Source organism: Fukomys damarensis, unplaced genomic scaffold, assembly GCF_012274545.1.
Source record: "Fukomys damarensis isolate Sample0158 unplaced genomic scaffold, DMR_v1.0_HiC HiC_scaffold_5, whole genome shotgun sequence".
Taxonomy (NCBI): domain Eukaryota; kingdom Metazoa; phylum Chordata; class Mammalia; order Rodentia; family Bathyergidae; genus Fukomys; species Fukomys damarensis.
The window spans coordinates 1,375,849-1,400,298 of NW_022900917.1; the positions used below are offsets into that span (position 1 = coordinate 1,375,849).

The 24,450-nt window shown below is 43.9% G+C and overlaps 1 long non-coding RNA gene across 2 annotated transcripts in view; it reads left to right on the top strand.

The window, feature by feature from the left end:
- The first annotated feature begins 749 nt into the window (after positions 1 to 749).
- The window catches only part of LOC104856355, a 47,523-nt gene continuing 23,822 nt past the window's right edge, over positions 750 to 24,450 (top strand). Inside the window, exons 1-2 of one of the 2 annotated variants that reach the window (XR_778607.3) lie at positions 750 to 894; positions 1,441 to 1,555. This is a non-coding gene — a long non-coding RNA (uncharacterized LOC104856355). Of the gene's footprint in view, positions 895 to 1,208; positions 1,249 to 1,440; positions 1,556 to 24,450 lie in introns of those variants that run through there. The other variant, XR_778608.3, reaches the window with a different exon arrangement.

Sequence of the window (24,450 nt, forward strand, 5' to 3'; positions counted from 1 at the left end):
TTAGGAAACAATCTAGGTTTCCAGTATGAGATAGGAAAGTATGGCCCCTACACCCCGTGAAACTCTGGTTGTCATTACAATATTTCCCCTGAGTTTTGGCAGCTTATTGATAAAATTTAAAATCCACAAAAAACTCATAAAATACTTAGAAAAAATGAAATCAAATCTATATAATAAAGCCTAATCTTACAAAAGTTATATTCGTATAATTCATCAAAACGTCAATGTACTAGATACGAGCTTTTTAAATAAGCAGCCGAAAGTAGGAAATGTCCACCGTTTGTAAATCTGCGCTTCGCGAACTCTGTAAATACCCAATTCACGGAAACGCCCCAGTCCCGCCTCCACCAGCCCTGGACGCTCAGACTGGACCGCGTCGTCCCCAGGACCCGACCGCGAGTCCTGTGCTCCTCTCGAGACCCAGCAGCTAGCTCCTCCCGCCGGCCTCCCGCCTCCAGGCCGCCCTCTGCCCGGCCTCTCCCGCTAGCTTTCCGCAGGGTGCTGCGAGCCCGGCTGGAGGAGTGAATCTTTTGGGGTCAGCAGTTACGAAAAGGGGTGCAAGTCGTAATTCAGCTCACGCAGATGAACAGAGTCGTCTTTCCACTGCCGACCAACAGTTAAGGGCACAGGGGAGCCTCAACGCTAGCTTCCCGATTTCTGGTCTCACCTTTCTGTATCTTAGGCTGTTCCCCAGCTTTCAATGATGTACCGGTGTATAGAAAACCTTCCTCCCCACTATTACTGCAGGACCAAGTTGATTAAAAATAACGGACCTGAAAACTTCAGCCTTCTCTTTGCAAGGAGCCACGAGAGGAGGAAACACGGGAGAGCATGGAAATGGTTTCTTCAGTAAAAACAGACCAACCAAAATACCTGCACGCCCTTGTCAGCCAGGTTAGTGCTGCCGCAACGCTCTCTGGGAATGTAGTTCATCACGTGCCACAGTGCAGCCGTGTGGAGTGCACGACTCAGTAACTTCCTCAGTAACTCAGATCTGTGCAGCCATGGCCACCACCAGCTTCAGAACGCTTCCCTACTCCCGAAGGAAACCACTCTGGCTCTCCTCCTCCAGCTTCAGGCCTCTGGGCAGGAAGCTGCGCGTCCAGGCGCTTCATGTTTCACGCACCTGGAGGAGCGCGTGTGCGCATGCTCATGACCAGCTCCGCGCAGGTTCTTGGGCTCGAGCACCGCCTGCGGCACCCCTGGTCTGCTCATCGAGTGAGTGTGCGTCCTAGATCGCTCCTGAGTGTACGCCTGCATTTCTTCTTGGGGACGTAGCTGGTCATGGCAATTCTAGTCTGACCTTCTAGAGCTGCCAGGCTGTTTCTAGGGTGGCTGCACCATTTTAAATGTGTTGTATAAGCGCTGAGTTTGTTGACTAGTACATTTTATTTGTCCTATGCAAAAACAGTTTAACTCGAATATTCACTTATTTTTCAGATATCCAGTGTCAATTTGGGACAAGTGACAGTCTCCTGACCTCCCCGTGGGAAAACTCCTGGTGCATCCCAGCCTTCCTCCTTGTCCTGCCTCCTCTGCTCTCCTGTAGTTTCAGGTAAGAAACTAAAACACTTTAGTAAAAACATCTGAGTGTGCTCAAACAACAGGCAGGATTTGGCCCTGGTATTTCACTGGCGATCAAGTTTAACATCTTGATACATTTCTGCTGAAGGCATGGAATGTCTCATGCCATCAAAATGCTAATCCAGCTATCTGTTTCCCATTTTGAAAATATTTATCTGTGATCCATATAGGTGGTTGTTATATTCATTGTTTTCAATTAGGATTTTCGATAATCAAAGTGAATCTTCTAAAAACAAAAAACAAATTTGTGAAATACTTCAAATTAGGGAAAATGGTTGAGGGATACCTGTGAATCTATGGTTTGGAGACTTAAATTTACAATTGTTCTGAAAATGAAGGGGAACAGGCCTCTGAAATCAGGCTTCTCAGTTAACGAGACATTAACAATATTCTCAGATTTTAATATTTCCCAAACAAAAACCTTTTCCTGAACCCTGGCTTTGGGGTCTCCTTTGGCCTCACTGCCGTCCCTGCCGGCCCCGAGCTGAGGGTCCAGGGCGGGACAAGCCCTGTGCAGTTGTTTGGAGCCACAGTGTGATGGACAGGACATCTGAAGTGACCTGAGCCCAAGCTCACGGCCCAGTACTCGGCACTAATGATTGCTAAGTTGGATATTATTACTACTGAGAGGGCGCTAAGATTATCTAGATACTCCAAACCTGTGCCAAATAATGGACCTAGCAAGTGAGCGAGAGAAAAGGCCAGAGGATTGCTTTTCCTGGGCCCCACCCCACCCACACCTGCTTTCGATACCCTGAGCACCTGCTCGGCTTCACAAACAGGGAGGAGTGAAATCACAAACCGAAGAAAGAAGTTGGAGTTGTATTGGACCTGAGGAGAACAGCTCCGGAGAGGGGTCCCAAGTGGGAGGCCCTTGGCCCTCGGCTCTGTGGAAATGGGGTGACCGCCTGGGACTCAGGCTTTTCACCTAGTCCTTGACACATAGGTTACAGGAAACGGCTCGCAGAAGGAATTGGTTAATCTGCCTTGTACTTTCCTCAGCATCCGGAAGTTTGGGGAGGGGCTGCACCTCCCTGTAGTAGGAAATAGGCAACTGCTCACATTCTTTCTGGAAATTTTTGTCCAAAGTCCTAGTCACTGTGTCGTTAGTTCCTGCCGGCCTGGCCCCTCCCCTGGCTGCGCTTTACTCACAAGCCGACCAAATGGACTCTTCTGCACTTTCACAGCCTCACTGGGTCCTCTCTGGGATGTTCTGGCGATTTTAGCTGCTACTTCGCCTTCAGTCCCCTTCCTTCACTCAAATTATACTGCATCCACCTTCAGAGAGCTGCCTCCCACAATAGTTCCTTCCTTTGAAGTTGTTTCTCTTCTTCTCAGACACACTCCACAATCGGGTGTCCCATCAGAAGTAGTGGCACCCACGTGGACTTTTGGACTTGTGCCCTTTTCCACGCTTCTGTCGTTTTCCTACCCCAGCACTCAGGATCTCTTGTCTCCGTTCTCGCTGCCTGCACAGGTCGGATGTCTGTTTTCCTTGGGGCCTCTACTTGCCTACACCATGAGCTCTAGTCTGATTTATTTCTCAGATCTCTGAAGATGCCTCTATCACACACTATTAAAGCCAATGGTTTTTCTCTCCTATAAGTATGCACTGAAGTGTGGAGCCCATACTTAATCATTATTTCTCCTTGGGACCAGGTATGCTGTAGATACTTGGTAAATGTGGGGTGAACATAGTGGAGCACACAGGCAGTTGGACAGAGAAGCTGGAGAGGTGGTGGGTATCTGCTCCGCTCTCAAGCATTTGGGCATAAGAACTCCTTAGAAGTCGGGTAATGGCTCAGAACCCCTTCCCAGAAGAATGTGTAATGTTCCTTACCGTAGGTCTGTAGACTGGGCCTTGGGTATTCCGTGCCATGGACTGAGCGTCCTGCCAATGGAGCTTACCCATCATGGGCTCTGCCTGTGTGAACAGCAAGCAGACAAGCCACTCCTTTGTTTAGAAAATGACTCATTCAAACAGAGCAGACTGTACTGACAGGAGAAAGTCAGTTACTGTCATATTTTAACACTTAAACACTGCTGATGCTGCCTAACTCCCTGAGTTCCTAACTTGCATGGCAGAGATAACAGCGGGGAAATTGCACGTGGTCCTTGGTATCTGAAGACACCGCATCCGTGTCCTCAGCTAACCACGATCACGTATGTGAGAACAATGGCACATGCACTGAGCACATGCAGACGTCTCTCTCATCGTTGTGCCCACAAACATGCGTAACAACTTGCTGCATAGCACATACATTGCACTAAGCATCATGCATAGTCTGGGGATGATTTAACATGGAGGGAGGATTGTGTACGTTATCTGAAAACACTGCACGGCTTTATATAAGGATGTGAGCATCTGCGGACTTAGAGCCCTTCTTAAGCAAAGGACAACAATGTCTCCTTTTCCGGATTCATGAAAAGACCTTTAAAGCAGTTATTATCTTTTTTTTTTTTTACTTCAGAAAAGATTTAAATTACAATATAGAGTGAGCCAGCCAATGATAAACTGCTTTCCTAATCACATTACCCTATAATTCAATCAAGCTCAGCTGCAAGTTTCCAGCTTCCAGAGAGTGAGTTCGAAGAGTGTGCTTACAGGAATGTCTCATAAAGTCAGCAGTGTGACAGAGTCCTCTGAAACTTCCTCAAAGTTCACAATGCTTCAGAAAACAGTGCTCAGAACTAAGCAGACTCCCCAAAGATGTAAAAATAGGAAGCAGAAGCACACAATACAATTGTACATGTAACAAACATATTTCAGTATTCATGGGATTTTCCTACTGATTTTTACCCTTGGCATTTTCCTCGAGCTTTCAATTAAACCTGCCATTAATAACATTCTTTTCCAAGTCAAATGTTTTCCATGTAAAATGTTAAAAGCCCTTCTGTGGTTTAAAATATACAGATATTTTAAAACTAAAAATTGTCTAGTCATTCTTCTCTAAGCATTAAAAGCATAAGATAGGTTTATGATATCAAATCTCAAAACTTCAGAAATGAGGCAAATAATGGATTCTGTTCTTTTCATATTGGGGTATAGGAAAGGAAGGTAACCCTAGCCCTCCTGACTATGTCTGAAACAAGCTGCCAAAGGTAGATTAGCAGAAGAAAACATACAGATTTACTGAACATTACGAATGCCTTCAGAAATGCAGAAACAAAGAAACAAGGAGACCAAGCTATTCTTGAGCCAGGCTTGAGCAGAAGCGTAGCTATTGGAGAAGTGACGTCAGGGTGGTGAACCAGGGGATTCAGCGAGCCAGGCCAAATGTTCAGGTTTTCTGTGTCCTGGTATCCTCAGCAATGAGAAGAGTAAGAAAGATAGAATTTGGTACCAGTGAAGTGTCATCATCGTTGTGACTGTACCTGACTGTGTGAGCCTTTGGGACTGGCTCGTGGGAAGAGTTTGGAAAGGTTCAGAGATGCTGGCTGAGCTGGCATGGCTTAGGCTGGGCTCGATGGGAGATTCTGGTCAGAGCTGAGAAGGCCAGAATGCTGATAGAAATCCTGCAGGTAAAGACCAGGCTCAGGAGGTTTCAGCTGGGAGGAAGGACTGCACTGGCAGTGGACTCCAGACAGTGTGTGTTATACCATGGCAGAAAGTTTGTGCGCATTTTGCTCCTGTCCAGAGACTTTGACTGAGACTGAGAGACTGAGAGAGAGCCCCAGAGCACCATGTTCCAGAAGAGCAGCAGCCTAGGAAGTTGTTCCTTAGGATTTGGTTCATAGGCACTGGACCCCTACAGCCAAGAGAAAAGGGAACCTGGCTGCTGCTCCAGCTGGCAGCAGACCTTGGATCATCCACGTGGTGCTGGCTTTAGGAACATGGAGAATGTAGGGAGGTCAGGAAGGCTTCCACCAAGACTTCAGGAGGCCTGGGAGGCCAGGCAGCGTGGGAAGCTGTGAATATGTAGCCAAAAGTGCATTGGAGACTTGAGAAATTTGAAGAAGCTAGAAAGGTGGACCATGTGAAGAAAACTGCAAGGAGAGGGCGCAGCCAACCCCAGAGAAGGCATGGGGGCTACAACCACCCGCAGCGCTGTAGGGGCAGAGCCAGCCAAGCCCTTTGGCATCCATAACTTGCCACAGATGGCGGTGGGATTTAATGTTTGCCCTGCTGGATTTTGGACCTGCTTTGGTCTCATTCCTTTGTATCTCCCTATTTATAACTTTTGGAATGTCTATCTTGTGCCACTGAATGTTGGGAGTGTTTAATTTCCTTTTCATTGATACAGGGGCTTGCAGCTAAGAGTTTGCCTTAAATCTCAGAGGAGATTTTGAACTTGTACTTTTCAGCAATGCTGAGACTGTTAGGACTTTGGCAACTCTTGCAGATGGACCAAATGCTTTTTGCATAAAAGAATGTGCATGAGTCTTTGGGAGCCAGGGGCAGAATGTTATGGCTTGTGTCTGGGTGCCCCCCAAGCCTCATATGGTCCTAGGTGGCTTTTTCAGAGGTAGCTGGATCTAGAGTGTGTCAGTGTGTGAAGCTGGGATTGATTCATGGTTCAGTGCTAGGCTCAAGGGGACTAGGATTAAGGGTGTGAGTGCTGCCCGCCCTCAGTAGTCTGGATAAGATCAAAAGGGCAAAGACACTGGGAAGGCCCCTTGTTGCTTTTGCTCCCCTGTGGCCATTATGAACTGTTTTCCCTCTGCCTTGGACCCAGTTGGCTATGGACTGAAACTTCTACAGACTGAGCCAAATAAACCTCTCCTCCGTAAGCTCTGGGTGTCTGGTAGTTTGTCTCCACAACAAGAAAAGTGAGACAGGTGGGACCTTTCTTTCTTCGGGTACAGAGTGGGCGCACCCCTGGGCAGATGACAGGACCTGTTTCCCAAGGCGGCCGAGGAATGCCAGGTTTCAAGGCAGCACTAAGGGAGAAAGGTGGGAGGCCAGAGGGATGGCCGTGCTGTGGAATCCCTTCTTTCCTCCTGGTTGGGTTCGTGCATTCCGGGACCCTTCAGACAGAAAGGACAGTGAAATGCAGAGTGAAAGGCTACGTCCATGTTGTGTTTGTGGCTTTGATCCCTGTAGAACTGATTTAATCTCAGGTGTAAATGTAACACGTGCGACAGAGTGCTGTACAGAATGGACAGTGCTGGGAGGGGGGGAGGTCAAATCTCTAATATTTTACTGAAGTGATTTTCTGAGGCTGTAGTTAATATTTCAAGAGAAAATCAGCTCCAGAAAGAGCTCTCATTTTCTGTGCTTTGTGTTTAATGGGCATAAATTACAAGATGAGCTGCAACTGAACAATGCCTTTGTGATTAGTAACGGAGAGTGTAGTTGCGACAAAGGAAGACACACTCTGGCCTGGCTGAACTTCCATTGGGATGGACTGTGTAGATGAAAACAACACCTGAATGATTTTAATCAGCTCAGATTATATGCAGCAAAATGGATGAGTGAACAGAAACGTGATTGATTACAGCAATGTATGAGAAGACTAGCAAAAATGTTTTTAGATAGTGTGTCTGAGTTGCTTCCAAGAAATTATAGACATTTCCACTTTAAAACTAATTGAATTACTGAGCTAATTTTAAAAACAAATTTTAGAAGCCTCCTATTATAATGGAATCAGGTTGGTGCTAGAAATAATATATTACCTAAAATGCTACTATGTTGATAAAAATCACTTAAAAACAGACAAAATTGCTGCCTACAGAGTTCAAATGTACAGAGATATCAAGGAAACCACATCTCTTTTTGCTCAATATTGGCAAACAGTTTGTAAATGCATCTATTTACATTGTGAAACTGCTTTCCCTATAACCATAGTTACATGATTTTTATGTTAACCTCCATGTAAGTTAAATAGATTTAGATAGGTTGCTTTTTTATGAAATAACATGTTATAGTACTTCCTACTATTTTATCTCAGTTCTATAAAAATAGAAAATTAAAGAATAAACTAACATAACACATTAAAAGCCTTTTCCTGTTGGCATAATACCTCTTTCATTAGTTATTTGCGGGAGAAAATGCTGGAGGGATTGAAAGCATAACTTACAGGTGGAAGACAGACTCCGATACAAGGGTAAGGGACATCATGGATTCCACTGCTGCTTTCAGTAAGAAAACCTGCCACTGATTATCCACGCTGAAACACAGAATGGAGCTGGAGTGCTCTACAGAGCTATGCTGGTGTGATCGGCGTAAATGAGGGCATCCCAGACAGGCTGGATCACACACTCACCCTGAATCAGTAGGTATCTGTGAACATTCCAAGATGGGGTTTTCTAAAAGCTAAAGAGCAGTAATGATTGCTGCCCCTAAGGGTCCTGCAGTCCAGCAAGAGAAGTGAGTGAATCGGCCCTGCAGGATAGCAGCATGCCCTGCCGGCACCCCTACTCACTTGGGGATCTGCATGCTTCCTGTGGGATAGTCCTTGTCATCCTGTCTCTCTCTGAGGGCCCATCTTCCTTGCATTTAAGTAGGACTCTACGAATGCTATTCCTTCCAGAATTGCACACGCTCCTGAAGTGCTTCAGCTATTTTTGCAGGTTTGTTCATTCTGTGAATATTCATGATCTAAACAGCATTGACCTTGAACCTCCAAATATGTGCTAGTCTTTTAATTTATAACGTGCTGAAAATGATCCTACATACTGTCAGCTTTACAGGTATGGACCCACACAACCTTGTCAGTTTGGTCTTGTCATTGTGCCTAGTTTATAAATGACAAAACTGAGTTTCAGAGGAGTTGATCCACTGTGGCATAACCTAGCTAGTAATCATGGAAACTGAGATTCAAACCCAAAACAGTGTGGCTCCCTGTTCCCATAACCAGCACATTTTTCTGGATTTGGCAGGATGCCACTTTAGCTTGGAGTTGGCCTCTGTGTGTGAGTGATTGCTAGCATAAGCTTGACTGAAATGTGTCATTAATCTTTTACACAGCTAAGTCTACTTTTCTTAAAGTTGGTTATCTTCCCAAATAGTATATATGCTTAAAAATGAAGGAACCCAAAAATATACATTATTCTCTCACAAGATAAACATATACTAATGTTATTGGAGAAAGGCAGGGGTCCATATTTTAAGGGTCAGAGAGAAAATAGTGCTTTAAGCTCCAAAACCCACAGGAAATCCATAATCCTTTATCCAACAGAGCAATCAGTTGAGTGGTCCAAGTATCCGTCATTCTAAATATACGCCCAGAAAGACCAAATGAAGATGACTGGGTCAATCAAATCTTCAGTCAGAAAGGTTGCTTACCACACCAGGCACACAGATATGCCTGGCCAGTGTGTCCCTCCATTTGAGTAGTTAGTCGAAATTCTGTTTCAACTCTTCCATTCTAAATACTGTAGGTATCACTGAAATAGTATTAGATATCACAGGGATGTGAAGAGCTTTTTCACAACCCACCTCTGGAGTGGAATTGCATTCTGTCCGAATACTCAAAGTGGGATATGTTATTGTCAGGTATGTTTGCTAACAGAATTCACCAGAATCCTCTTGCCTTCAGCTTGAATTGTTGAAAAGCATTCGTAATTGTATTTTCTCACTTTCCTGTTCTGGTTCATGGAGACAAAACCCTTAAGCGGCTCAGTTCAGAGGGCCAATACAAGGCAGTAAACTTAGCATAAAGACTGGTTCCAGCTGCTATTTACTCCTATAATTTAATCGCTATTATTGAGGGAAACACTTGAGCTTTTATGGCCTGGTTTCCCAGTAACATAAATGGCACAAAGTATACAAATATACTTTCAAGTTGTGAAGCTCTGTGTCATTGGTGACATACAGCTGTGAGGCTGCATAAGCACATCCCAAGGTATGACCTGGAAGTTATAAGAAATTTTCCGTCTCTGCCCTTAGCATTTTTTTTTTCTTTTTTTGGTGGTGGTACCAGGGATCAAACTCAGGTCCTTGTGTTTCCAAGGCAGGCACCAGAACCATTGAGCTAAATCTCCAGCCCTGCCCTTTAGCATTTTCTTCCTCCTTTTGACTTCTAGGAGCAAACCTACTTGAATTCTCAGGCCAACACATTTTTCTTTTTGTACCTACTTCCCACTTGTGTGTGTGAAGAGCTCTCTGCTGTCCATGCTTACATTTTCTATTCAATAAGAAAATCAATTACATTCTTTAATTTGTGGTATTGGTGAGCATTTTTTTAGATATTGAAATCCTTAATTATGTCAATAACTAATTGTATCTCCAGTTGTGATGCTTTATCCATATTAAATTTCCTACAACCACAACAAGCCTATAAACATTTTTCGGGGGCAATGGAGGAAATAAGACTTTTGAAATGGTCAAGCAACCCGTGCAAATATTAAAATTTATTGACTTATGTTCGTGTGAGCAGCTTCATCACAGATGACAGAACAATATTAACTTTCATACAACCTAACTGAAGAAATAAGGATATAAAACTGTTCCCTGAGTAAAGCACCAGTCCTGGCCTCTGATGTTCAGCAATCTCTACTTCACTGATATATCTGTTTTGGTCATAATATAATTCCTATTTATCTCCTTTTATTTTGAAGTGATTTCAAAGTTAAAGAAGATAAAGGAAGAATAATGCAGGGAGCTGCTGTGTTCACTGTACTTAGATTTTCCAATTTTCTTGCTACTTTATTGTTTCTCAGTCTCTATATACATCCATGGACACACACATCATTTATATTTTCTGAATGATTTGAGAATAAGGTGCATTTAATCATGCCACATTACTCCTCTGAGTTTCCCACAAACCAGACTATGTTATGTAGTCAGAGTAAAAGAATTCAAATTTAGTATTAACTTAATATTCAGTGCTATAATCTACAATGCACATTCCAGTTTTTCAAATGGTCTTCATGTCCTTCATAACGTGTTTGCTCCCTCTAACAGATCATATATTGTACTTATTCTGTCTTTCAAGTCTCCTTTTATTTGAAAAAATCCTCAATTTTTGTCCTCTATGACCCTATATTTCAATAGTATAGACCTGTTACTTTATGAAATTATACTAATTAAAAAATTGATAGTTTCTTGTGATTGCATTTGATGATACCTTGCCAGTATGAATATTCCAGATATGTTGCAGGCTTCTTTGTGGTGACGCATAACGTGCAATAGTCTCTAACTCCTCCAGCGAAGCTGGACGTGGGTCTATTTTGTCATAATAGTTGTTATCACCTCACACCTATTACCTACTGCACGAAGATACTTTAAGGACCACGTGACATCTGCTTCTCCTCCCAGAGGGGTTCTGTGTTCTGATAATTCTGGCCACCATCTCCACTGCTTAATCCTATATCCACATGTGTGCCCACCCATGTACATCCTCACGTGCATACATGTTCATCCATATATGTATTCATGTATCTTTTGTCTTTTGGATTTTCAGGTCTATTTGTATTTGAAAACATTTCAACAGGAAGCTCTCCAGTTGAGTGTCTTTGAACACACTATCATAACATAACTATGCTTTAGACTTTATTTTCTATTTCTCTATTGGGTGTTTTAAATTTTTTCTTTTGGAAATTAGGCCAAATTTTTCTAGTGGTTACCTTTATGTTTGTAGTTTTAAATAGTCTTGAATCCTTTTCCTTGTTACTTACTCTCTTATGTGGTCTTTTTATAACAGTGCCTCTTGGCTTTCACCTGTGCCTTCCCACAATCGCGGCCATACGCACTTCTGTCCTCTTTTCTCCTTCTTGGTCAGAGGCTCTTAGTTCTCTAAGGAGACACATAATAACCCCATGCTCCTCTTCCCTGTGGTCCTATTTGTGCGTTGTCATAAGCTTTCCAGCTACGTATGTATGTGCTCACCATATGTGAACAGGTTTCGCGTTCTCGCCCAGGAATCAGCTGAGCACCCGCTTACTTAGTAGTGGATTCCTCAACAGGGATCCTCCAATCCATTTCTCTGGTCATCTGTGTGTTTAGAGCTTGTTTTCTGTAGCTCTGATAACTTAAGGACAGGCTCTCTGAAGAAATGTAAGGACCAGGTCCTGAATGTGTTGTAGAAGGTATTTCCAAGTAAACTGTTACTTTGTGCAAGTGACTACTGTAGATCCATGTGGCAGATAGAACTTGAAGCCAGATGATGTTAACTTTGGCTTAATTCTTGTTGGAGAGAGATCCCAGTGCATTGTCAGCTCCGCTGGTCCTGGGAAACTGCTGAAGATTACTGGAGAACAACTTTGACAAAAAGCAACCTTCAGCTTTCCCTCATCTTGGCCTCTTGGCTGCACGTGGCACTGTTTGCTGCTGTTTTCTCCTTGAAATTCTTTCTCTGCCAAGCTTCTGTGACCACACATTGCCTACTTTACCTGTTTCCAGCTGGCTACTTTTCTCATTTTAGAGAAATGTACCTACCAGTCCTTGAAGTGTTGAAGTATCCTAAGCTTAGTCCTTGGCAGTAATGTGGGCTGTCTCCCCATTTCTGGTTGTGCACAGGATAATTGGATTATGTTTGGCAGAATCATGAACTTCCTATTATCTTTATTTGGAGATTAGGGGTAGTTTAAGGAAATATATCTTATAACAAGCTGGACTTGCACCCTCTTTCAGGCCTTTCAGGTGTGGTTTCACTTGATTGGCTTTGGGATCCACTGCAGGGATTGGTGGATCACACTTCCAAGTGTGTGTCGGTGTGTGTGGGTGTGCCACAGAAGTGCAGCCTTGGGGGTCTGTCTACTTTCTCACCCCTGCCACTTCTGGCGCCCTTCTGCTCTGCTTCCTGGCCACTGTGAACTCAACAGCTATGTCCTGCTGGGCCCTACTTCCACGATGGTTCTGCCTTGGAGTCCACCAACCATGAAGTGAACCCCTAGCCAAATCACACCTCCCCCTCTTTAAATGTAGATGTCAGATACTATTCAAGAGAACATGATATGTATGTCTCATGAAATCATTTGTATTATCTAACTCATATGATCATCTGTAAAAATAGATCCAACCAAGTAAATTACAAGATTCCTACATACACTAAACATCTGTAGCTATTATACTTTTATTATTTTTTCTAAGTAAACTGAAATTATATTTGCATTGTTCTGAAAACTAGATATTAGTAATAGGTTTTAGAACTTATATAAGCTATCATTAAAGTTTCCAAAAGGGCTACAGAAATATATTCTGCTGAAAGATAGCAAAGTTTTGGAAAATAAACATCCCTCAGTCACTCCTAAAGATCAAATACAACAAACACAGACTGGGACCATACCTGGGTCATCATATCGCTATACCTACAAATACATCATAGTAATGGAATGGTGAAGACTTGGTGATCTACTCAAAACATAGAGCAGATGTGAGAATACTTCTCCCAGAAAAGACAACAATGAAACTATAATGTTGACAGGGAGTGGATGAGGAACACAGCCTTATAATTCATGGTTGAAGTATTAAGTGATAACTGATTCTCAAAGCAATGCTGCTGAATGTGAGAGCTTCCAGAATCCTTGAGACTGCCACGCATTTCTCTGGTATGCTCCATAGAACCTCAACTCTGTAGTCTGTCTTGGATTCTTTTATCCCCATTATTACAGATGCTTAAAAATAGTCTTTTCCAAAGGCATTAGAGAGGTTATTATTAAACTTAGTTTGATATTAAGTTGGTAAATGTGTCACTCTTGGGTTATTTATAAGACAGTACTGCCAAACTCCAAAATAAAGAGGGGTTTAATGAAAACTATAATACAGCACATTACACAATAGAAAAAAATCCAGTTAGAGTAACTGACCAAGCAAAAACATTTTAATGTAAGTTCTGTTCAAATTAATCTGCCTGAAAATTTTACAGCAGAGAACCAGAAATGGAATTTCCCTGGAGAGACGGTCTACACATCTGTGCACATCACTACTTCTTCTTTTACTACTTGTCTTTTGACAAGGTGCTCTCTTCCTTCAAAATATTGTACAAGATTCAAATTTCAGATCATTTTGGAACTTAGCCTTTAGAATTGAGCCAGATTTTGTAGGGATCCATTTCTAAGAGATGGAAAATGAGCTTGATACATATAACTACTTTTCTGTAATTGGCCAGCAACATTTGTTCAGTAAGAAAATCTAAGCAGGGACATCTACAAAAGTCTCTCATGAGTAAGCTCCCTGAATTTTTTTCTCAATGTCAGATTTTCCACCTTCACAAAAAGTAAGTGTTCTTTTCCTGTCCAAATCTAGTTCCCTCTTTGTGACTTTCATTGCGTCCACTCTCAGTCCCTGGCCTTCTCTTCAGGGCATCACTGTCCACCAAGCTTCCCGGACTCTGTAAGGTACCTCGTCTCGGCTCTTCTGTTCTGACAGTGTTGACGTCGAGCTCTCTGCAACAGCATTCCTTAAACGTTAATGTGCATAAACAGCATCGAGCTTGTGACAACACAAATCGGTAGGGTCCCCAGTGGAAAGTTTCAGGCTAGGTCTTGAAGGTGTGGTACAAAAGCCCTAAAATTTGCATTTTTATCCAATTCTCAAATGACACCCCAGTTCCAAAGACTACACTTTATGAATCACTGATGTAGAGAATTACACTGCTCCTTGAATATTTGGAAAGATTTATTTTTCACTTCTTAAAGGTTTTTAGGTAAAAACTCTATGTCCTGATCTTCTCCTGCCAACTCTGTTCAGAGTGAATGTCTTTAGGACATCAAAGGCATACCTTGTTTTATTGTACTACATTTAACTGCATTGTAGATACTTTTACAAAGGGAAGGTTTATGTGACTGCATTTAGCAGCTTGCCCATTGTTTTTCCAACAGCTTGCATTCTGTTATGTCTCTGTGTCCCATTTAGTAATTCTTGTAATATATCAAATGTTTCAATATTATGTCCCTCATAATGATCTCTGATAAGTGATCTTTGATGCTTCTATTGTAGTTGCTTTGAGGCAACGTGAACCACAAGCATGTGAGAAGGCAAACTTAACCCATGCGTGCAGTGTGTTCTGACGGCTCCGGGTCTCCCTGTTCAGGAGCCCACTCCCTAACGCACAGTCGTACTGCACTTAGGCTAATGGCCTCACAGTGCCCTCAGTGCTCACCAAAAGGAAGCCTGGGTGTGGCTCCCACTTTCTTTCAAAGGCTAGAAGTGATGAAATCTAACAAGGAGACCAGATAGAAAGCCAAGATAAGACTAAAGCTATGGCTCCTGAGTCATGCAGTTAGCCAAGTTGTAAGTGATAAAGAAAAATTCTTAGAGAAAGTAGAAGGCACTATTCCAGAGAACATGCAAATAATAAGAAGGTAGAAGAGACTTACTGCAGATATGGAGAAAGTTTAGAGACCTGGATGAAAGATCAAACCAGCCACAGTATTCACTCAAGCTCAGCCTAATCCCAGCCAGGCCCCAGATCTCTCCAGTTCTGTGCAGGCTGAGAAAGGTGAGGACGCTGAGGAAGGATCTAAAGCTGGCAGAGGTGGGTTAATGAGGTTGAAGGAAGGAAGCCATCTCCATAACAGCGAAGTAAAGGTAAAGCAGGAACTGCTGACAGGAAAAGTGAAGCTGGTTATAAGCAAGATCTGACTGAGATAACAGGTGGAGGAGGCTCCACTGGACAGCTGTCAGTGAGGACAAATGGCCTCCTGTCTCAGAAGATGCCATCGAGGACTCCACAGCTAGGGAGAAGTCAATACCTGCTTCAAAGGACAGGTGGCTGTCACCGAGGCCTAATGCACCTGGTTGGTGATTTAGGGGAGCCAATCTCACTCTCCTTTCTGAAAATCCTAGGGCCCTTAGTGCTGAATTGACCCTGCCTGTGCTCTAAATGGAACAAGAGAGCCCATCTGTTTACAAGATGGCTCACTGAAGATTTAAAACACTGTTGAGACCTGCGGCTCAGAACAAACATGCCTTTCAAAGTATCATTGATCACTGGGAATTCAGTGACCCTTCCAGATCTGAGCAAAGGAAACTGAAACCCTTGGGAAGGGTCACTATTTTAGTAATCCATCCCCCATGGGTTGTTCGTGATTCCTGGGAGATGAGGATACCGACCTTACCAGGAGTTTGGAAGCAGCCCTCATGGGTGACTTTGAAGGGTTCAGGGCTCCAGTGGACATGAAGGAAAAAGCAAGAGAAGTAGAATCAAAGCAGAGGCTAGAGACAGCACTGAAGTGCTGCATGCTTGTGGTAAAACTTTAAGGGGATAAAGAGGTTTTTTTTTCAATGGCTGAATAAGAAAATGGTGTTCAGAGACAGTCTTCTGCTGAAGATGCTGTGAGCATTGCTGAAATATAAGCTCCACAGAGGGCTTAAACGTTTACATGAACTTAGTTGATAAGCAGAGCAGGCTTTGAAAGAATCATGTTCAATTTTCAAGGAAGTTACACTGTGGGTCAGACACTGCCAAACGCCACCACATGCCGTAGAGAACTCTCTTGTTACAGGGGAGGATTGACCCCTTCAGCATTCTAGTAGAGTGTCTGTCAGTCAGTCCACTGAGCCACAGCCCCTTCCAACCACCACCCTCTCCAGTCCTGGGTCGGAGATCAACAGCACAGGGACACACTGCTGGCTGGCAAAAGGAAGGCTTGCCTGATCTTTGGCACCTCTTAGCGATAAAGGGCTTTTAAGGTCTGTGCATTCATTTTAAACACAATGCTATTGTACACTGACCAGATTACAGTACACTGTTCACATAAATTTTGTGTGCTGTGGAAAGCCAAAACGTTGCTTTGTTGGATATCCATTTACTGCAGGCATCTCAGACCGCTTCGTGACCTCCAAGGCATGCCCAGGTTAACACTAGGAATAGTAAACACTCATGAACAATATCTTCAAGCACCTGTTTTGAGGGTAAGCTAATTATAATCTGTCAGATAGGTGATGCGATCTCCATTTCACATGTTAGTAAGAGAGCCAGGATTCAAAAGTTTTCCTGACTTTGATCAGCTTTTCTCTTTCACTCCCATTGTTGCGAGGTAATAAATATGTAGAGTCTAATGAATCATGGGTCCCAGCCGGTGGCACATTTAATTAAGGGCTAATGAATACATCCCAGAAGACAGTCTTTGGAGCGGTTTCTCTGAAGTGATTATTTTGCCTCTCTATCACCCTTCTTTAACATATAGACTACCCCCTTGGTTCTAAAACCGTCTCCCCTTCAGTAGATACTGGATCCTTGGTAGGCACACACATTGTTCATTTCATGTGAAATAAATCTACACTTTTAGACAACCCTCATCTCTTGTGTAATAATTTTCATTTTTCATGTTCTATATTAATGTATTATTGTAGCAATTTTTAAAGTTTGTCCCTAAACCTTCAAAATATACAATGTCCTCACAGGGTTAGACTCTTCTGAACTTGTGTGTGTACTTCACCAGTGAGTTTTGTCCCTGTGTATGTGTTCATGTTCCTGCTTGGCCGCTTCTCCTCCATCTTAACAAATGCCTGATGGAGAGCGTTTTCTGGAAGGCCAGGCTGTCTGCACAATGTGTGCCCTCAGCTCTGCCCAGGAACGTCCTCCTCCTTCCCGAAGGACCACTTTGCTAGGCACTGTACTCTCACTGAGTAATATTTTCCTGTCACCACGTTGTCAATGTCATTCCACTCTGACCTGTCCTGTAAGGTTTCTGCTGACAAATCTGCTGCCAGCCTTCTTGAAGTCCTTTGTCTATTATTTGATTTTTATTTTTCTTATTTTCAAGATCTTCTTGTAATTTTGGGAAGTTTGATTATAGCATATCCTTGTGTGGTCTTGTTTGGATTGAACCTGATTAGAGACGTCTGACTCCAATTGTGTCTGGATATTTATTTCTTTACCCAGACTTGGACAGTCTTCACTATTATCTCTTTAAGTCGGTCTGCTAGCACATTTGTCTCTGGTTTTAAACTCTTGTAACTCAGTCATTTGCTCTTTTGATGCTGCCTCATGACTATCATGAGCTTTGAAATCCTTTTCTTTTTTCTACTCTAGTTTCATGTAACTTGCATTTGAGTTCATAGTTTCTTCTTCTGTGTCATCTAGTCTTTTGTTGATACTGTTATATATTTTTACTTTAGTCACTGAATTTCTCAATTCCTGAATTTCTTCTTTTAAATTCGTCTTATTAATTCAAAGTATGTCTGATCTCTTAGGCAATCCGTATGCCTCTGTTTCTTTGGGTCACCTAGTAGCTTGTGCTCTTGGCAGTATTAAATCTCCCTGGCTTTCATGTTTCCTGCTGCGTTGCCCTGATGTCAGTGTATTTTGTGGGCAGCCCCTTCTTGCAGACCTCAACGTCGGTGTAGCTGTGGAAATAACTTCCTGTTTGGGAGGTGACAAGCTGAGGTCAGGTGCTGGGTCAGGTGAAATGGTTTTGGCAACATAGAGCAGCCAGCTGTGTTGTGACTGCGATGTCCTTTGAACTGAGGCCAGTGCTGGTAAAGACTGGGCAGGACTCTCTGGAGCTGAGACTATGAGCATCTAAAACAGCAGCAGGGGTTGTTGGAGTCTTCGATGACTGTGGCTGCTGGCGGCCTCCCGTTCTCTGTGAGGAGGCCGCCTCTGGAGAGGTGTAGACAGGGGTCCGTTTCGGTGCTGGTCCTGGCTGTGGGCCTGCCTCAGAGTCATGCCCTGGTGTTGAGCCGCACCCAGAGCGCCTTCTTGGAGAAAAGGCAGGTCAGAAACATAGCAGGCGTAGAGGCACATAGTGCTGAGAGCGGAGTGGAGCGGCAGCAATCCACAGGCACAGGCACCACCCAGGGCTGTGTTAGAATTGAGCGAGGCTCAGAGCAGAACATGGGTGTTCAGAGTCAGTGCACCTGCAGACCCTGGACTGTGCACAGCGACTGCAGACTGGCTGCCGGCCATGCTGCAGCAGTGTCTGGGATCGGCTGGCCCCAGCATCTGGAGTGTGGCGCGTGGGCAGCCATGGCTGGGAGGGGGGCCCTGGGAGCTGAGAGTGGTGACAACTCCTAGCCAAGAGCAAGAGGCACACGCAAGTGTGCTGTGGGCATCCCCGGGCTCAGGTCCTGCCACCTCCGCCCTCCTGGCCCTCAACCGCTGCCTGGCATCACAGCAGGAGCTCCCCGCTGCCGCCCTGGCACTGTGGATGCTGCGGCTGTGGCTCACTGTGTCTCCAGATCCCTGAGCCGGCCTTCAGTCCTGCAGGCTGTTGGGTCTCTAGCTGGGTGTGTGCGTGCGTGTGTGTGAGTGTGTGTGTGTGTGTGTGTGCATGTGAGGGGAGGACAAAGGCCGGCATCTCAGTGATGTCACTTTGTCACATGTGTCCTCTGGAGCTGGTGCGTCATGGCATGGCAAACACCCTGAGCCGCTGATTAACTCACATTTTATCCTCTAAACATCAAATACGATCACATAAGTCAGGAAAGAACATGTGTAAGATGAAAGTTACTATCTGGAAAAGATTGGAAAATGCTTAATTTCATGGGATTGTATGTTTTTAATCACTTATTAGACATCAATCAACCAATAGCCCCATTCTCCTGAATAATGCAACAAAATAAAAAGCAGACATATTAAAGTAATATAACAGGACTCTGGTTTTCTTTTGATGGTGCCTGGAAAAAAGGAAGGAGACATTTTTTCTGAAAATGTGTGATTCTTCATTCATATCTAAAGCTCAATCACCAACATATTTTTTCTAAGGGGGGGAAAATATCTACACTGACAATATTTCCACCAATGAGGAATAGAAAACTATCTTCATATTTCCCTTTCTACAGTGCTGTCCAGAAAATGTAGTAGATTTACTATTGGAAGTCACTAGGAAAACAAAATTAAGTTCTTGATTAAAACCCAGATGTTGAAAAATCCATGGCCAGACTCCAGGTCAAAAAATGTATAAATGTCAGGTGCAAGTGCCAAAGGCATTTGGTTTAAACCATGGTGTTGACAGAGCAGCAGGGCAAAATCACAGGAAGAAAGAAGCAATTAATTAGATAGTTGGATCTGTGACACGTTCAAACGGAGTCGAGAGGGTGGGAACCACGTGGTGGCCCAGACTGAAGGCCACCAGGAAGCTAGAGTAAAAGCGAAGGGGCCGCACAGTTGGGATGGTCCAGCAGTCCGGGAGCCAGACAGGCTCCTCCAGCAGGGGTCGCCGCTGGCAAGGCCCTGCCAGCCTTTGTGCCAGGAGCAGCGCATTGGGACGCCCTGAGCTCCACCAGATTCAGGCACACTGTGGGCATCCACAGGTGTGGTAGGAAGGGTGTCTTTCCTCTCCGCCCGACTTTAACCACCTAGAAACCTTAGCGCTTGTCAGTCTGCCCATCATGAAGCTGCCCGTACTTGGAACCCTAAGGTTTCCTCCAAGCGTAAAGAGCAGCTCACGGCCAGGAAACGGCAAGATTTGGTGACCTGAGTGGACACCAGTCCAAGCACAGAGGAAACTGTCTTCCTGTGGGACCCAGCACTGGAGCTCAACTGAATCACAAGCCTGAGCCTGAAGTCACCATTTCTGATTCTTTACTGTGCAAAGTCCAGGTCCAGGATGAGTCCAAGAAGACGCTGAGTGGCCCGTGTCAGCAGATCATTAAGTGACCATTGCCCGATTAGGAATACACTGGTGGGATTTCACAAAAACTGTGCCCAGCCTGGTTTTCCAACAGGATCTACTGCAGAACATAAAACTGTTCCCGGAATTTTAGCACAAACCTAATGTTCATCACAGACTTGGCTACTACAACACTAATCCATGGCCAAGAGTTAATTTACATGTGAAGTCGATTGACAGGATGAGTGAATACGGACGCAAATGTCCGCCTCCTCCCTCTGTGTTTAAATGCAACTGACATTGAGTATCGTTTTCAAGGGCGTATTAATTGCATGTTAGTGTTGTGCCAGGAACATAAGTAATTTGGACTGAATAATATGGGTGTATTTGGATTTTGCTGTCAGTTACTAGCTGTGATTTTATTCAAGTTTCTAACCTCGCTGAGCTGGGCCTTCATAACTTTGGGATTAAGATATGGATGATAGGGCTGGGGATTTAGCTCAGTGGTTCTGGTGCCTGCCCCACAAGCTGAAGGTCCTGAGTTTGATCCCCAGTACCATCCCCCGCAAAAAAAAACAAGATTCGGATGATGACATAACAGATACAAGATAGCAGAGTACCTGTTTTGATCTTTTCCCTTCATTTATTTTTCAGTGCACTGAGCTTCTCCCCTAGCCTTTTTAAGTTTTTGAGACAGGGTCTTGTTAGTCACTTAGTTGAACTTGGGATCCTCCTGCCTCAGACCCCAAGAGTCCTGATACTATAGCTGTAGGCCTGGTCTTTGTCATCCAGTCGATGCCCAGCAACTGCCCAGGGAGGGATGTCATCCCAGCTGATGAAGCTGACAGTTCTTGGCCCTTTGTGTGTTTGTGACGCATTGAAAGTTTCTGGGAGAAGCCTGAGCAGTGTGCGATTTTGGTGATGTAGGTGATGTATGTCAACCTTAATATTTTAATTTTAATTTTGTGTGGATAGGTTTCATTATAAATTAACTTTAAAAGCCAAGTTTTTCTTTGTATATTTCATGTGTTTTTTGTTTTGTTTGTTTTTTGAGACAGGGTCTCACTATGTAGTTGAGACTGACCTAGAACTCACTATGTAGCCCAGGTTGGTCTCAAACTCACAGTGATCCTCCTGCCTCAGCCTCCCGAGTGCTGGGATTACAGGTGTGCACCACCATGCCCAGCTATATTTCATGAGTTTTTAAAGACCTCTTAAATTGAGCTTGAAATCCCATAAAATCTCTTTTTATCCCTAATTGTGCCTCTAGTAGTCACTTAGTAAGAATCCATTAACAAATTTAGCATGACTTGGCTATCTTTCATAGCTCAAAACAATGAAAAAGTTTACCTTTTCAATTTTTATCAGCACATGTTTGTAGTACATAATGATCACATTCCTTAAGGGAATTTTGTGTGTATACTACACATCATTCATTTTTTATTCCCTTCTTCCTCCCATTGGTCCCCTTCCTTTTTATAAAAGATCTGTCTTCCTATTTCCTATTGTCAGTCATTTATTTTGCTGTAGAATTGATTTACATATTGTTTCTCATATGAGTGATTATGCAATATTTAAGCTATGTCTGATTTATTATAATTTACTTTAAAGACAGTAATTATGTGAACTGAGCTCACAGTTAAGTATATACAATTGATTTTCTTTTTACAATAGTCATTGTCAAAAATTGGTTTGTGTTTTGAAGACAAAGACTGATGCCAGATAGGACTTTAGAATCCAGGTAGTCTCTCAAGCCTGTTTCCACATGGGCAGCTTTTTTTTTTTTTTTTTTTTTTTTTTTTTTTTTTTTTTTTTTTTTTTTGCATTAAGATGTTTGGAGACAGTTGCGTGTTGTTGCTCTCTGCACTTGGAGAAGGAAGAAGTCACATTGTTTTTGACCAGTTGAGATGGAGAAATTACCAATCCAGATAGCATGTGGATGGGGGCACGTTTGCCAGAGTCAGAACTTCCAAACTAAAACTTAGCCACATATATCAGAGCAAGTGATAGAGAGAGAGATAACGATGTGGGGAAAGCTGCTCTCTGTGAGGGTAAATCTTGATCATCGACTTGGTTAGCTTGAGAGAGGCTTGGGTTAGTGAGCGCAGGTCTGGGTGGGTCAGCGGAGTGTGATCTTGGGGACTGTGACCTCCTTGGGACTGTCTCTGGTACCCGCCTCTTCCCTTCCCCGCCGTCTGCGTCTTGGCCGCCAAGAGCTGCACAGCTCTCCTCTGCCAGGCCTTCCACCATGAAGTCAGTGACCATGGAATGACACCAAGAAAACCTTTCCTCCTTAAATTTGTGGCTGTCAAGTATTTTAGCAGCCAATGCCTCTGAGTGGTAGTAGGCAGTGTGTTTGTTTTCCTCACTTGTTATCTAATCCCACGAGCTTCCTACAGTGGGAAAATCTTACAGCCTAGCATCTTGAGATGCATAATTTACACCTTAATCTGGAATCACCTGAGGAAATGGCTCGTATCTTCAGCCAGAGCTAACTGCGTATGTGGAGTTTATTTATGCCTGCCACAGTACAACATGCTTGGCTGAGGGGTTTCTTGAGTGACTGTCTGTATAAACTGTTTGCTTTATACCCTGCTTTGAGAAACTAATTTTAATCAGTGATTATCACGCCCTGTTATGGTTTAGACCTTAAATGTCCCTTAAAGTTTCCTTTAGAAAGTGACTGTTCAGAAGGTGACTGGATCATGAGGGTCTAAACTTCATCAGTGGATTAAGCCACCAATGAGATCATCATTTGATGGCTTTGTTGAGAGGTGGTAGAAATTAGGAGGTGGGCCTGGCCAAAGAGATGGGTCAAGGGGCATGACCTTGGGGACTATATCTGCTCAGCTCTCTGGTGCTCTTGCTCCGTGGGCCTCCCTGTCCTGAATTAAATACCTTTCCTCCATCACGCCCTTCCACCACCTCATTTATGCTTCACCATAGACCTAAAGCAACAGTCAGCCCACCATGGGCTGAGACCTCTGAAACATAAGCCAAATTAAACCTCTCCTCCTCTAATTGTGCATGTACTGGCAAGAAATGGTAACTAATACATGCCCCACGATAAGATTACTTTCAATTAAGTATTCACAAGAAACAGGAGAGGAGTGCTGGTACTGCATAAATTATCAGGTCACAACATTCAGTTATACAAAAATAATATGGCTACATTGTCTTCTACAGATCATCTCAGCCCCCCATGCACCTGATTTTAGTTAATTCTGATTACACACAGTTGCAGCCCATGTACGCTAAGCAGGAGGTTCCCTTGCCCAAGTCCTCACAGAACTGTGTGAGGATGTGTGCATGGGCGGTGGGGCAGGAGGGTTTGGCCACTGGCCGGCACCTTATCACTGACATCCTCCTCGGTGGTGTCCACCGAGATCCCCTGTACCATTTATTAGGAAATGCCCACTGGCCTGGCTGAGGGACACCAGAGAACAAAAAAGAATGACAAAGAGCAAGAATAAGGAAATAAGAACAAACAGTTTATTACTTGGGGGACCAGGATCTGATCTTAGCTCTCTCCTGGCTAAGACTACCTGATCTTCACTCTGTCCTGGCTCTAGATCAGTCAGTATTTGTGATTATACGGCACAGCAAGAGGAAGAAGCGCAGATGTAGGGAACAGCAGAACTAAGGCATTATTGAGCCAGGCTTGTAGAAGGGGAGTAACTGTGTATACTTGTGAAGGCCAGGTCACAGTTAACAAGCCACGTGTGCTATCTTGCAGGTCGTAGCTAACAAGTCACCTGTGCTATCGTTAGCTTACATTTTATCTCGGAGAGTGGCTGCACAGTCATAGTTCTTCAGCTGCAGTGTCATCTCGCTCTTAGAGACGTCACAATCTCATCAATCACTGAGATCTCAATTGTGACCATTGGCACAGGGTATTCTGTGTCTGTATACCAGCCAAAGGCTTATTTGGCAAATCACATGTAGGCCTGGGAATAACTCATAATTTTGATCAGTAGTCAAATTATAAGCCAGTTCAGTAATATCCGAAAGCCTGCTCAGTGCGCTTTCAAGCTGGTCTCCTGCACCATTGGTCACCGTGATTGGTCTGCAAAGTCTCTAGAACAGTCAGACTGAGAGACCTGCTGCCATCATCTGCTTCTCTCCCACGCTGGCCAATGAGATAGTTAGATAGTTTCCCTGACGTTTTGGGGGCTACAGGAAATGTCTTGTGAGGCTGTTCCAAGTGCTGTTCTCCTACTCATGCCAGGTCACCATTCAAGCCCACTGCTACTGCACTAAACTGGTGCTGTACACGGAATCAGTTTGCTGGTCTCCTTGGGTTCCATCTTGGAGGAAAGCATAGATCTCTCTTCCCTGTGGATGATAGAGTAGCAGGGGTTCTACCATCTGCTTTTAGTGGGAAAGGGTGAACACGGCAAGGGTGTCACATATCTCAGAGACTTGTGCCTACTCTCCCTTGGTTGCACTGTTTTTTTTTTTTTAATCCCCAAAGGCTCACTT